Below are 16,316 nucleotides of genomic sequence, written 5' to 3'. Positions count from 1 at the left end.
ACCTAGTGATATGGGTAAACTTAAGGAAATAAAGAAAATGATAAAATCAACATCATAAAGGCATGTTTTAAATAGCTGGATATCTAACAACAAAGGTACCCAAATATTAGAAGAAGAAAGAGATTTAAAAAATCCAGAGAAGGGGCCGGGCGGTGGCGCTGGAGGTAAGGTGCCTGCCTTGCCTGCGCTAGCCTAGGACGGACCGCGGTTCGATCCCCCGGCGTCCCATATGGTCCCCCAAGAAGCCAGGAGCAACTTCTGAGCGCATAGCCAGGAGTAACCCCTGAGCGTCACAGGGTGTGGCCCAAAAACCAAAAAAAAAAAAAATCCAGAGAAGAAATCAATGATATAGAAATCAAGAAAGTAATACAAATAAACAATGATCACTAGTACTGGTGTTTCAATTCAAGAAACACATTAGACAAATTGTTGGTAATATTCACAAGAAAAAAATAGAGAAAGTGATCAAATAATCAGATCAGAAAAAAAATGAAAGGAGAGACTATTATGGAATGTCCAGAAATTAGACATTATTTAAAGTTTCCTAGGAGCACAACTTTACTCTATTAAGTTAAAGTATATAGAAGAAATAAAACTATTTTTTACAACACATAATTTTCAAAAATAGAATGAGGGAGATAGCCGAAAAAGGCCAATTACATCCAGAAAACTAAAAAGGTAATTAAGAATCTCACCAAGAATAAATGTACAGGACCAAATGAGTTGTATCAAACAGTCAAAAAATATTTACTTCCACTTATTTAAAAACTTTCAAAATATACAAGAGACAGGAATCATCCCTAACATCTTTGAACCTAGTTTGCTCATATCTAAATTGACAAAAATACTACCAAATGATCAAATTGCAAACCTAACTTCTTAATGAAAATCAATGCAAAATTTCTCAACAAAATCTTAGTAAACTGAATCCAATATCACATCGAAAAATTAAACCAAGATTAATCAAGTTTCATCCTGGGATGCAAGGTGCTATAATATAGGCAAATCAATTAACATCATATATAACAAGAGTAAAGGCAATGATAAAAATCAGATGTTCATATCATTTAATGCAGTGGAAGCTTTTGACGTGAACCAACATCTATTTATGATTAAAATCCTCCGCAAAATGGGGTGGAAGAACTTTTCTCAAGATAGTAATAGTTACCTCTAATATTATTCTTTTTTTTTTTTTTTTGGATATTCGGTCACACCCTGTGACGCTCAGGGTTCACTCCTGGCTATGAGCTCAGAAATTACTCCTGGCTTGGAGGGTCATATGGAATGCCAGGAGATCAAACCACAGTTCGTCCTAGGCTAGTGTGTGCAAGGCAAATGCCTTACTGCTTACGCCACCACGCTGACCCCCAATATTATTCTTAATGGTAAAAACTTAAAGAATTACCACTAGGTCATGCAAAAAGCAAGGATGACCACTGTATCCACTCTTCTTTTACATAGTAATAGAAGTTCTAACAATAGCAGTCAGAGAAGAGAAGGAAATCAAAGTGATCCAAATTGGAAAAAAAATGTCTAAGGATCTATATTTGTTGTGCTTTGAAGACCCTAAAAAGTCTATAGAATATCTCCAAGTAACAATAAACCAATACAACCAAGTGGTCATTTACAAATTCAACACAAAAAATTGTCTGCATTCCTTTACACAAATAATGATTCAGAAGAGAAAGAGATCAAAGAGTCTATTTTACTTAAAATAGAGTAAAAAACCATCAAGTCCCAATAAGTCAGTTTAACAAAGTAGGAAAAAGATTTATAGCACAATACCTCAAAACATTTAAGAAAAAAAGAAGATCTAATGAAATGAAAAAGTATACCATGTTCATGGTTTGGAAGAATCGATATTATCAAAATGGCAATTTTGCCTAAACTATATTTATATTCAATGAAATCTTTCTTAAATTCAAAATTATTCAAGGACTTAAAACAATCAATTATAAAGTTTTTGTGAAACCTAAAGCTCTAGGATAGCCAATTTTGAAAAAAATAAAAGAAAGAAAGAAACTGGCTGTATCTCATATCCTAACTTGAAGCTCTACTATAACGCCAAAATGATCAAAACAGCAAGTATTGGAATAAAGATAGACTTTCTGAACATTGGTTGAGAAAAGAACATTCAGTGAGAAGTTTCAAGCATATGGTCAATAAATTTTTAACAAAGGAGTCAAGAACATGAAATGAAATAAAGACAGTCTCCTCAACAATGTTACTGGACAATTTCATAACCAAGTATAAGAAATTAAAAAATAATTGCTATCTCACACTTTATACAAAAGTCAATTCAAAGTGGATCAAGGACCTTGAGATCAGACTGGAATCTAAAAGTACATGGATAAAAACATAGGCAGAATAATCTGAGACATAGATATCAACATAATCTTCAACTATATGTGCCAATGGCAAAAGTTACAGAAACAAATATAAACAAATGGTACTATGTTCTGTATGGAAAAAGAAACACAAGTTAGAACACAAAAAGATGGCTAAATGGGAGAAATTATTTGTACTCAATATAACAAAGGGTTGATATCTAGTATATTCAAAATAGCAACAATAATTAACCTCTTAAATTATAAAAATATAAATGGGGAGGGAAATGAATAACATCTCTATAAGAAAAAAACTGATAGATAGCCAAAGTAAATGCTTATTATCTCTTATCATTTGGAAAACCCAATTACTAATAAAATGTCATCTTGGGGCCAAAGCAATAACGCAGATTTAGGGCATTTGCTTTTCAGGCAGATTAACCAGGATGGTCTTTCTTTGGATCCCCGGCTTCCCATATGAGGAATATATATTTTATATTATATTATATTAATCATATTATATTATATTAATCACATAATATTATATTATATTTCATCATATTATATTAATATATTATTATTTATTATAGACCATTGTATCAAATATTAATATAATATATTATATTATATACTATATATTGTATATAATATAAAATATAGATTTAAATATATAGATATATAATATAGATTTAATGAAATCCCCTCCAAATTCAGACAACATTGTAAAAGCATAAAAGACCCTGGAGAGACAAAACTAAACTGAAAAACAAGAAACTGGGAGGCATCTTCTTATCTAATTTGAGGCTGTACTACAATATCATCTTTGTAGCAATATCACTGGTAATTTAGATTTTAATATTTGCTGCTTATTTAAAACATGGGTACACAATAAATATTATATTAAATATATAACCAAAATAGAAGAGGTGAAATAGTTTAGAAGCTAAGTTTTTGACAGGTTTAATTCCATACATTATATTAATTTCATAAGTTAGCCAAATTGTTTTTTATTTTACTCAACTTAGTCATCTGGGTGTAATAATTTAGTAATCATTCTTGCTTTAGCTGTGCAGTGGAAGTGTTTTTCCTCAAACTCAATGAATTCCTGAATTTAGTTATTCCATTTAGTAATGTGTTTCTTCTAACACAATAGATTTGCTCTCTGATAAATACTCTCACACTCAATAGTGATTTCTCTCCAACTACTTTTTCCTTTTAAGTAAACTTTCATAAAGATGGCTTTACTTTGTCAGAATAATCAGTAAAAGTGGCAGTTTGGCGTTCAATAAAGAAAAAAACAGTAAAGGCAGATGGCAGAATAGTAGTGCAGATTTTTACCATAGAGCTTTAGAGAAAAATAGGAATCTGCTGTTGCACAAAAGTATACTTAAAAAATAACCAAACATCCCCCAGCTGCTACAGCAGTGGAATTTTTACAGTAGTTAAACTGATGACCCTTTGTAGTTGTTTGTACCAAGATTCCAAGAGAAAAAAGGGGTGTAGGTCAACCACTCTGATTTGTCAAAAAAAAACATTACTGAATAAAATATGACATCGTATGAATTAACTTGATAATTACCTACACTGTTTACCTAAGACAGTTCTAGGAAAATCACTGGTTATATTTACATAAAAATAATTATAGACAAGGCATACAATTAGTCGATGGGAAGCATGAATTGCATGCTTTATTGACTGTTGCAATACTCTTTTATTTCAGAAAATACCAAACTAAAATAAGCAGGTTGTTAGATATGTGAACATCTAACCTCTACACTAGTAGTGAAATGGTTCTTCCACCCAATTTGTCATAATGCCTAGAGGTTCTCTCAAAATTGTTTTGAAATGTCAACTGTCTTCTGTTGAGAATTATAAATTTTAAGTAATCAAAGCTCACAGCCTACATAAAACGTTTTAATTGAATTTATTTAACATTATTGAAGCGAACATGCACTTAATTTTCCAGACATTGTTTTGCTACTGTCACTATTGTCATTCATTTCTATAAATCAATGTTATAAACATTGGTCTTTTATGTTATTTCCTAATAAACATTAAATGTTTGATAAAGTTTCTTACAGTAATTCAGGGCTTCTTAAATTTCTTCTACTTGTGATCTTTTTTCACTTGAGAAAATTTTACTTGATATGCATGCAAATAAAATATTTAGAGACCACATACAGAAAATATACTGTAAAGTTAGTTTTAAACAAATTTTAGGGGTTTCATGTGGTTTACATGTGACAAATCAAGGTTTGATTCCTGGAATACCATATTTCCCACTCTAGATCACTACAAGGAGTATGTTTGAGCATTATTGGGTATAGTTCTAAAATCTCTCTCTCTCTCTCTCTCTCTCTCTCTCTCTCTCTATATATATATATATATATATATATATATATACTAAAATTAGCCCATTCCATATGAAGTTGCAAACTACAGTTTAAGAAGATAAAGTTACCCATAATAAACAAATATGCCTGGATTCAATGAGTATGTCCTTTTAAAATCCTGATTTAGTAGGCAAATTATCCTGTTGGTTTCAAGTTTATTTAAAACCACGATTTAATTAATATCTCACCAAGTTTACCTCTGTATAATGTTTTTAAAGTATAAGATGTTCCAGTAACCATGTAACAAGTTAAAATTTATTGGCAACTTCTTATCTAGCTATTAGTGTGAGACAATTCAGGATCTGATTTTGACAGGGCAGAATCTATTTGACCCCAAGCCCCTGGAAAACATTGAAAAATTCCCCTTAGTTATTAATTTAGCCAAGAAGCCTCAGCTAAGAAAAGAGGAACTGTACAATGATTCAGCGTAGCAATTATCTTACACCAACAATATTTATTATGATTATTTTCTTTTAGTGAGTAATTAATTTGACATTTCTTTTTTTAATATAATATTTATTTTAATCATAGTGGCTTACATATCATTGATGATAATATTTTAGGTACATTTTAACATATGAGTTTCTTGAGTAATGGGTTTAAAGAACAGTGAATATATAATAAAAAGAAACATAAAATCAGGAATGGAAGGAATGTCTAGATTTAGAGAGGAAATGATCTATATATTATTATATAATTAAATAAAAATAATTTGATTTTATTAGGCTTAAATTTGAAGAAAAATAAAATAGACCAAATTGCAAGTGGTTAATGATATACTTTGATATACATATACTTTCTATCAATGAAAACTATTTCCTTCATACAATTAGAGGAAGAAAGACACATGTTTTGGTTTGTTTGTTTAGTTCATTTGGTTTTGTTTTCATCTGTTGGCGGATGAAAGACCTGAGTTTCGAAAGATTAATGAAGTCTGAAATGTAGATTGAGATTATACCTGAACAAGTAATCAAACTCTGTTGAATTACAACAAAGCAGGCTAAAAGAAGTCAATATTTAAGTACCAGATGTAAACAGAGATGTTGATAATTAGAAAGATTTTGCTATTATATTCTTAGCAGAGGTCTGTAAACTAGAATTATCTATTGAACTCTATTAAGTATATCTTTTAATTTATTCAAATGATGTGGTTTTGAATTACTTACTGCATGTCTGTCATAATTATTTCAAACATATAATTCAAATAATTTAGTCTTTCATTGTGACAAAGTAAGGGAGTAAAAAGCAGGTGTTATTTATACCATGAGGTCTTCCATTCTCTTTATAACTCAGGAAGAGAAGCTTTATTGCAGGAGGAGCAAAAATAAGTAAAGAACATTTCTCAATAATTTGATTTAGGAAGAGTTCTTGCCAGTAAATATGCTTAAATAAGGGATTCAAATAGCATAAAGCCATTGGTGACACCATGAAAATCTCCAACCTGTATCAACTTAACACAATGAGGTATGTATCAAGACTCATTCACAGAATTCTTAAGAAAATATAGTAAAAAATATCATTAATCAAAATATGAAATAATGTAGATTCAGAAGTAAAAAAAATGAGCATTTACCTATTGACTTTCCGTTAGAGTGAATTACTCAAGAGTTCACAAAATTAATTTATCTTTTAATTTATACCTCTTTTAGCTATTTATTTAAAAATGTTCATTTCTTACAAGAAAATTTTACTTAGTGCTCTTGATTTCTGAGTGCACTATAAAATTAGCCACAGATTTCCAGTTAAAAAAAGAGAAAAGTTAGAATGGTGTAGTTTAGGATTTAGCTAAATTTTAAAACTGAGAATGAAATCAGACCTTTTTAAGTGTCACAAATTTATCCACTGTTTATATCAATTCAAGTCTGTCGAACTGGAAAATATATTAACGTTTTAATGAAACTGAAATCTCTACATTGTAGTTGCTGTAATTTTAGATTCAAAACTTATACCTTCAAGAATGGTCTGACTGAAGAAATATAAAGGATTGTTTTTCAGTATCAAGTCTTCTAACATTTGACTTGATAAACATCAAAAACAATTTGAATTTTCTAATATTTTTTCTACAGGACCATAATAAAATATAAGAAATAACAAATGTAATTATAAGAAATAAAAAGCAACATAAGAAATGACAATTCTTTTTTAGTAGAAAGAACTGAGCATATCATTTTGGGATTACAGAGGTGGGATTGGTTATGTTGATGGGGACAATATAGTGGAGAGTTTGGTGTTGAAATATTATATAAATGAAACCTTATGATTAACAGTATTATAAAACTATAGTTCCTAACATTAAAGAAAAGTACCAGTAATACAGTGATAAAAAACAAACAAACATAGTTTTCAGATAGAGAAGCAAGGAGGATGGTCAGTATGTATTATCAACACCTGCATTAAATTTCTCATAAGAGATTTAATTGGTAAACTATCTAATCATCTAAAAATTATAACAAAGGGAACAGGAATGTCAGGTCACTGTATGGAAGGAAAGAAAACAATGGAATTAGAAAATTCCAGTTTGTATGCTATATATATATTATTTATATGAATATATATTATATAAATTATATATATTATATATATTTATATTATGTATGTATATATATTTTCATTTTGCCATAAGACTTATGAATCTGATTGGTATATAAACTAAGTTATATCTTAGAAATAAAGGAAAGGAAAGTGAAAATCAATATAAATTTGGGCACACTATAGGGAGGGAAGAAAATAGGAAGAAAGAATAAGTCAGAGAAGAGCAAGGTTGCTGTTAGCGCTGCTGTTGCCGAATATTAAATGAAAAGTCAGTGAACAGAGAGCACGAAATGAATAATAAACTTCAGAGTTGTAACACCAGACATCAGGTGGGTTAGGTGCTAATCATACATGCAGCCCACAAGAAACCAAGGGCAGATCTGCTGTAATACCAGTTAAAGAGGTTTGTATGAATATTTGATTAAAAATAAAATACCTTTAAAGATTTTCATTTTTAACATTATTAATTATAAAGATAATCCTGCATCACATACAATTAGTACGTTTGTGAGATGAATAGACATTTTTTCTACATCAAGTCAGTTTTCACTTATTGAATTTCTGTTACATTCCATTACCGTCTAATCACTAAAATCTATATTTGCTTTTCTTTGCAATGTAATGCTATTCACTTTGATATTTCCTTATACTTGTTCTCTCTTATTTCTAAATGGATGTCAAAATAAGCTGCTAATGTAAAAGAATGAGGGTCATTAAAAGCTCAAAATAAATACTGAAAGATATGTACTCCATTGTGTTTTACAATAAAACAAGACAATAATGAATATGCCCTTTATTTCAATCAGGAAAATCAGTAGCATAAGGTTTAATATGTATGCATCTTTATGATTTTCTTACGCTCCTGTTCAGTCAAAGCTAAATAGGGGGGAAAACATGCATTTTACTTTCTCTAGTCATGTTCCTGTAGTTATGTCTTCAGTTTTCTATAAGAAACTCAAAGTGGCATTTAATAATATGTGAATTGACTCATAAAAACTGATATATATAGTAAAGAAATTAAAAATATGTAACCATATAGCCTAATCATCACTCTGAAAATTGGTATAAGATAAATAGTTATACAAGGCAGTATATTTTATTATCCAGATTCTCTCATTATGAAGCACATGACGATGACATTCTATTGAAATACAAATTTCAGAAACTGACTATTCATACCTGTACCTTTTACTGAGAAGTATTTGAATGCACGCTAAGAAGAATTAAACATTCCAATATTTTTACATCTTTATAAAGTCATGATGACAAATTTGAGATTATGAAGGCACATAGCAACCATGACACATTTTAGTAAAATTTGACAGATTCTTGTTAGTAATTGCTTAGCGTTTTCTGCTGAAATGAGGTATTTCAATTTCAATTTAAGTTACAGAATAACAAATAATTGATATTTGTATGTCATATGAGATATTTGAGAATTACGTATATCAGATGTCATTGATTATCTAATATTTAAATAAATTATTATATTTTATTGTTATTTGGAAAATCCAACAATCTTACCTTGTGAGCTACATATTGTAAGTATCTGCCTTGCTCATGTTTTAATAATGTCTAAGCATTTGTATAGTCTAAGATTATTCCAGTAATATTTTACATGTAACTATCTCAGATTCAAATGAAAAAAACCTTCAATGTCATACAGTATTTTCTTCTAATATACCCCCAATAAAAGTATTTTCATAGCTTTTACACACATATTAACTGCAACATTAGTTTTGTATGTATTTTAAAAGCAGTAGTTTTACAAAACTAAACAAAACAAAATATAATACAGGTGAAGAAATATTAATATTCACTCATCAGTACTTTTTTCTAGAGGAAATACATAACATAATTAAATGAATGAAGCCTCAGTTGTATTAATTAATTAATTAATTAATATACATGTAGCCTTATACAGTGTCATGTTACCTGATTTATTCAAAATTAGAGGAAGTTTTCTAACTTATTCAGTATTAGGCTTTAAAAAGCATTAATTCCTCTAGAGCAAAGTTCTAGGATACCAATCAAAAAATCCTCTAGAATTGAAAGCTATATCATAATTTTCTTAAGTATTTTAGTCTTTCAACCAAAGGATAAAAACATTTTATTTTATCAACTTCTTTAAATAACAGTTATGATGTTGTGTGCACAGTAATTGAAAATGAAGTCGTAAGGAAAAGCATCAGAAATATGTTGAGACAGAAACCGTTTTTGAACTTATTTATTGTATATCTTGTTTATAAAAGACTCTGTTTCACAAGCATTCTCTCTTTTTTCATTATTTTTTCTTTACTTTTTAATTAATTCATTTTTCTTGATTATATATATATGTATATATGCACACACACACACACACACACACACACACACACACATATATATATATACCCTCACCAGCGCAACATTCCCATCACCAATATTCCAAGTGTCCCTCCTCCTCTACCCACACCGGCCTGTACTCTAGACAGGCTTTCTACTTCCCTCATTCAGTCACATTTTGTTAGGATAGTTCTCAGTGTAATTATTTCTGTGACTGCACTAAACGATCCCTGTGGTGAGCTTCATGTCAGGAGCTGACCCTCCAGTCCTCCTCTATTTTGTCTCTGAGAATCATTACACAAATGTTTTTCATTTTTCTCAAAGCCCATAGATGAGTGAGACCATTCTGTATTTATCTCTCTCCCTTTAACTTATTTCACTCAGCATTCTCTCTTTTAGTCTTTGTCTATGTCTTTTTATCTATTTCCTGTTTGTATACCAGGACTTTCTCTGCAGTGCTATTGGGTCTGTCTGGTGGCCATTCTACGTGGTCATTGCTTCACAATGATGAGCTGATATTTTGGTGCTCTCATGTAGCAATATAATTCCAACATCATGATGTCTGTAAAAGAGAAGAGGTGCTGTGGGACTAGGAATAGAATTTGGGACCTCAAACATATATTATATGTATTTTACCCTTTTGAGTTACTCCTTTGTTCCTCCTTTTCTTTCTTTTTTTCTGTAACCAATATGAGGTTATAAATCATGGCCGTGACATCACAGTTGACATTATGATGTACACCAGTTTGAGGTCATAATTCTTGGGTGTAGTGTCACAATTCAAATTGTGATATGATCCACTATTACATCACAATTTGTTGTTATGACATCACAGTGAACAGTATGATATGCTACCACTATGAAGCCATAATTTATGATATTGACAACACAACCGGCATTATGGTGCACTACCACTGGAGGTCACAAACCATGGTAGAATGGAAGGTTGTGACCTCACACTGGATAATATAATGCACACCATTTTGAGGTTATAATTGAAGTTTCTGATGATATAATAGGTGTTATGAGTAGACCATTATGACATAATAATTCATGATTTTGACTTTAAAATTGACATTATGTTGAGTACCACTATGAGGTCATAAGTCATAGTTGTGCCGTCACAGTGGACATTATGATGTGCACCACTATGAGGTCATAATTCATGGTTCTGATGTCACAATGGACATTATGATGCACCACAACTATTAGGCCATATTCATTATCAGGACATCTCTGTTCCTATATGATGTGCACCACTGTAATCACATAATTCGTAGTTGTGACATCACAATGGATATGATGCATACTACTCTGAGGTCATAAATAACGGTTATGGCATCACAGTGGACATTAAAATGTGCGGCACAATGAGGTCAGAATTCAGTTTTGTGACATCACATTTAACATTTCGCTGCACACCACTGTGTGTGTGTTGTGATTTGTGGTTGTGATGCCACAAGCTCCATTATGATGAGCACAATTATGAGGTCAAAATTCATTGAATTAAGTCATCTGGTCCAAACACCTGAACGCTACAGAGACAGAGGTTTGAAAACAAATGTTGACCCCTGAAATAATCCACACAGTGGAAAAGGTACAAGAATGGGTTTAGGACCATGAGCACACAAGCAAGGAATTCAACCACACAAGCTTTCAGCTCCTAAGGAGGAATGTAAGTTAGTGGAGAAAGACTGAAGAATGAGCTTTGTAGGATTTCTCTAGCAATTCCAGTTGGGCTGATTCATATCGTTTCCTCAAACATATACTGGAGCAGTACCATAAGCATCAGTGTGATGCTTCGTCCCCCCTTTTTACAATTTTAAAATGTGTCTATAATTTGGCTTTGAACTTTATTATGTCTTAAAATTCTTTCATAACATCTCCGTTATTTTTCTCATCCTACTTCAATATATTCTTATATATTTTTATTTTCTATACATATCATACATGTAAATAGATTTTTTCACATGCTAAAAATCATTAGCCTTGATTCTACATGCCTGAAAGTGGCTATTTATGATGCTATTCTTCTTCCCCCTAATTTTGAAATAATCTTTCTTCGGGGCCTGAGAGATAGCATGAAGGTAGTGTGTTTGCCTTGCATGCAGAAGCATGGTGGTTCAAATCCCAGCATCCCATATGGTCCTCCAAGCCTGCCGGGAGTGCTTTCTGAGTGTAGAACCAGGAGGAACCCCTGAGCACTAATGGGTGTGACCCAATAACAAAAACAAAATCATTCTTCAACAATCTTTCTTTAGAAAGCGTGTCTATGGTTAGGAATGAGATCAGGTTAGGTCTTAATAGCAAATTTGGGGATTTCTCACATTGAAATCATCATGATGATTGCATTTTATCGTATGCTAACAGTGCAGATGCCCATATAGTCTCCTGAGCACTTCCAGGAATAATTCCTGAGTGGAGAGACAGTAGTAATGCTTAATTCTAGTAGAACATCACAAAGTATAAACCAACAACATCCACCCAATAATTACTAAAATGAAAAGAACTGGTGTTGCTTTGGTTTCTTTGGTAGGATCTTCCAAAGATTCCTGGCTAAATGAAGTGTTGGGCCAAATTGATTAAAAAAAGAAAAAGACTATGAAATGCTGCTTATGCCTTCAGGTAATAGAGGGTATCCAGACACTGACAGAATTCAGGGTCCTCCTGCACTGTTTCTGGGAGCTCAAGGACCCTAAGGTAACAGGGATTAACCTGACACCCTAGCAAAGCTTAGGGGACCCTAGTACTATATTTGGGGATGCTCAGTGTACCATAAATATCTTTATTTTTTAATTTTTTTTTATCTCTAGCCTTTTAAAATGATTCTTGGCTTTGAATATATTTTTGAGTTTTCTAACCCCTAAATCATATGCTTTACTTCTGTCAAGTTTTTCTAAGCTTGTCTTTCTATTTAAATTTTTCTTTGTTCATCATTAAAAAACACTACAAACATCACTAGTTAACTATTAAAACAAAGCATAAGTACCACCACTGCCTTCTCTTAGTTATAACATCTATAATTATGAAAAGGCAGAATTATATAATATTTTCAATTAAATTTACAAAATAAATTGCAGTGGTAAATAAAGACAGAAGATCAAGATTTGTGTTGTTTTAGAGTTAGCAATCCAAATTATTTTAAGAACTAAATTTCTTTCTTATACCCTGTGTCTAAAAATTTAAGCTCTAAATTGTTTATTTTCAAAGTTCTAGATAACTTATTTTAATTAAACAATGCACCAAATTTATAGCCAAAGAAGAAATGATTCTGGTCCATTCTATAAGAATTCGAGAAAATTTGAATTATATTAAATAATTGTAAACAGATAGGTGGTAACAAATTTGCAGAGATTAATTTTTATTCAAAGAATTCAAAGATCAACCAGAGAACTTTGAAAAGGAGTATTTATTTTACTATATTTACTTTTTAAAGATTTCAAAAATTGATATGACCATATGTAGTTTTAATATAAGTGTTTCTATTTTCTTCCAAATAAAGTTTGACATATATTCTTTCTTCCATCTATAAACACATTGCTTTTCTAAACAACTCAATTACTTTCTCGTGATAATTTTTATATTTAGCCTTTGGCTACTCTATAGACTTTATGCAAATGTAGCTGCATGATTTTAAAATGATTCATAGTCCTTTTTTGAAAATCCCTAAAATAGTTGATTAAGCAAAACAGATAAAATAAATGAAAGGCATTGCAGAAAAAGTAATTTCCTTGTATGAACATGTTTCCTTGTATGCCATGCATCTAAAATACAAGAAACATTTTAAAACATTGTATATGCTTGTGATCAAGTTTTTTAAGAAAATCACTATGCCTTATGGCTTGTTCCTCAATTCAACAGAAGAAATCAATTTTACACCTATGTTATCGGAGCTTAAAGCACAGCTTAGTTGGATAAGCCAAATTCTTCTTGACAAACACAAATGTTCACATTTTTCAGAGACAAAGGCACACAAATGTTATATATACATAAATTATATATGTATATACATGTATCATATATTACATATGTATATATAAATATCAAAATTTATTCACAAATTTGTGTGTCATCCTTGCACGGGACCATGCTAATCTTCTCTTTATCATTCCAATTTTTAGTATATGTGCTGCCAAAGCGAGCACTAAAATCTCAAAATTTAAAACAAGCGGCATATTAGAGGAAATTAAAACTAATTTTAACCCAAAGGTTAACTAAATTAAAACTACCATTTTGAGTAGTTGAGAAAACTCCATTCTAAGAATATTCATAGTCTTTATTTTTAAACTTTCTTCATATGATTTTAGAGTCTAATTATTTGCATTATATAAGGCAGTGTATTATAGAATGCTTCATATAAAGAAAGATATTGACAATATTTCTAAAACTCTAGTGGACTGTCCGTTGCTGGACTGAGCTTTGACTATTTCTTTAAGTAAAAGAAATACTCATTTGAAATAATAACATATGTTTGAGAAATAAATACACTAAAGCGAATGCGGGCCAGAGTGATAGTATACAGTGAAGATGTTTGATTTAGATGTGGCCTCCATTTCATCTCTAGTACTACATATGGTTCCCTGATCCCTACCAGGTGAGATCCCTGAATATGAATCTAGGAGTAAGCCAGAGTATCATTCAACATGGCTAATACCCTATCCTCCTCAATGCCACCGCCCCCCAAAAAGAATAATAAATAAATAAATGACAGGATTTTTTGTAACCCATAAATGGCATATGAATAGGATATAATGGGTTATGTAATCCAACTAGTATAAAGGAACAAATGAGACTTATTCTAACCATGCGTATGTGGATTCACTTTCCCTCTTTTTAAGAAAGTCCTAGGCTAATCAACATTTAGATACATTACATATTTCAAGTATACAAACAAAAAATGTATTTTGATATTCTAGGTTTTAAGTGTTCAATGTAAATCCAAACTAATATCTTGCAAACAAAATCAAAATTCACTGTTTACCTTTAGTTGATATTTGATATATAACCAGAAGTGGTATGGTCCGTTTCTCTACTTTTGACTTCCTATTTAAGATTTTATTTTCTAAATTTTTTAAAATTTTATTTGTTAATTGATTGGTTGTTGGATCACATTCAGGGTCTATTCTTGGCTCTGCACTCAGAAATTGTCCCCAGTAGCTTGAGGGAACATATGGAATGCCATATATCGAACTGGGTCCCTCCCAGGTAGGCAGCATGCAAGGCAAATACCCTACTTCATGCTCTCTCTCCTCACTCTCTCTCTCTCTCTCTCTCTCTGGATACCTATTTTCTAAATTTTTAACCTTTGGATATTTTTAAAGTAGAAAGTTTATAATATAAATAATTAATAAAGAAGAAATAATATGTTAGCTTTTGATTCATAAAGATTGATGATATTGTTTAGGTTCTAACATATAGTGATGGTTACATACTTTAGCATTTTTAGCATCTGACATTTTCTGCTACCTCTGGCAATTTGTTCTAAGATTTCCTGCACCTACCAGAAATTACAAGCTGGTTTGGTTGTACCAAGTTTTCACACCTTCTTTGGCTTATATAACTTTATTTGTAGTATATTTATTTTCCAAGATGAATAATGTAAATTTGACAATTTTCCTTTCGTTATTCCATTATCACAAAGTATATTTATACTTCAGTAATTTGAAATCAAGATGCTATTATCAGGAATTATGGCCCTATTTTCTTTCATTCCTTAACATTGACAAGTGATACACATTTCAAGAAAGGTTTTAGCAACAAAAAGGGGGAGGTCAGTGGCACAAGTGGTAAGGCATCTGCCTTGCACGAGCTAGCCTCAGAAAGATCAAGGTTCAATCTCTAGGCTTCCCATATGGTCCCCCAAGCCAGGAACGATTTCTGAGTGCATAGCCAGGAGTGACCCCTGAGCTGTCACAGGGTGTGGCCAAAGAAAAAAAAGAAAAGTTTTATCATTCTTGAGTACTGAAGTACTGACATCACATTATTTACTTGAAGTTCTTCTATTTTCTTTCAATTTTCTTCTTCTTTGGTCACAGGGTGGAGAAAGAAAGGTCATTAAGAAAATGAAAGCTGGAAATAATCACTCCAGATAAAATCTGGGTGCTGAAAGGAGATAAAGTGATATGCATGATAATTCATCAGTGATACTAATGCAAACCATAGTGCCTAAAACAACAACAAAAAATAGTGAAGAAATAAAGGGAGACAGTAGTGTCTGTCATAGAGACAGGATGGGTGGCAGGAAGCATAGAATTTTTAAGGGATAGGTGTTGGAATATTGGGTGACTGAAACTCAAACATCAACAATTTTATAAATATCTAACCATGGTGAATCAATAAAACATAGATTTTAAAATAATTATTTCTCCCCAAAGTTATAAATTACTAAAATACAGGCAATTCTTTTTTCTGTATCATTCCTTACTTTGTGCTTTTGTTCTTACATAAGCATATAGTTTGTTGAGGTTTAATCAACAGAAGATTTTAAAATTATGGATAAATGTATCAATTATAAAATATCAAGTGACAATACCTCAAATATATAAATCAGAAATTAATATTCATAAATATTTAATATCATTTATTTGAAATTAGTTCTGAAAATTTTTGTATGGTAATAACTGAAGAAGAATAGTAAGTAAAAATACTTATAAGAAGAGTGTAAATCAACAAACTTTAATAGTTCCTAAAGACAAATATCTTATTATTCAGCTCTTAATTAAAACAAATAAATTACAAG

The 16,316-nt window shown here is 31.0% G+C and overlaps 1 protein-coding gene and 1 non-coding gene across 2 annotated transcripts in view; both read right to left on the bottom strand.

The window, feature by feature from the left end:
* PCDH15 (protocadherin related 15) overlaps positions 1-16,316 on the bottom strand; it is a 1,226,762-nt gene that overhangs the window by 401,006 nt on the left and 809,440 nt on the right. The window lies entirely within an intron of this gene.
* LOC125995438 (U6 spliceosomal RNA) lies at positions 13,616-13,722 on the bottom strand. Its single transcript, XR_007490968.1, has one exon. It is a non-coding gene; the product is annotated as a U6 spliceosomal RNA (small nuclear RNA).

Source organism: Suncus etruscus, chromosome 17, assembly GCF_024139225.1.
Source record: "Suncus etruscus isolate mSunEtr1 chromosome 17, mSunEtr1.pri.cur, whole genome shotgun sequence".
In the NCBI taxonomy this organism is placed as follows: domain Eukaryota; kingdom Metazoa; phylum Chordata; class Mammalia; order Eulipotyphla; family Soricidae; genus Suncus; species Suncus etruscus.
The sequence above is the reverse complement of the archived record's forward strand: the minus strand, read 5'-3'. Positions and strand labels throughout refer to the sequence as shown.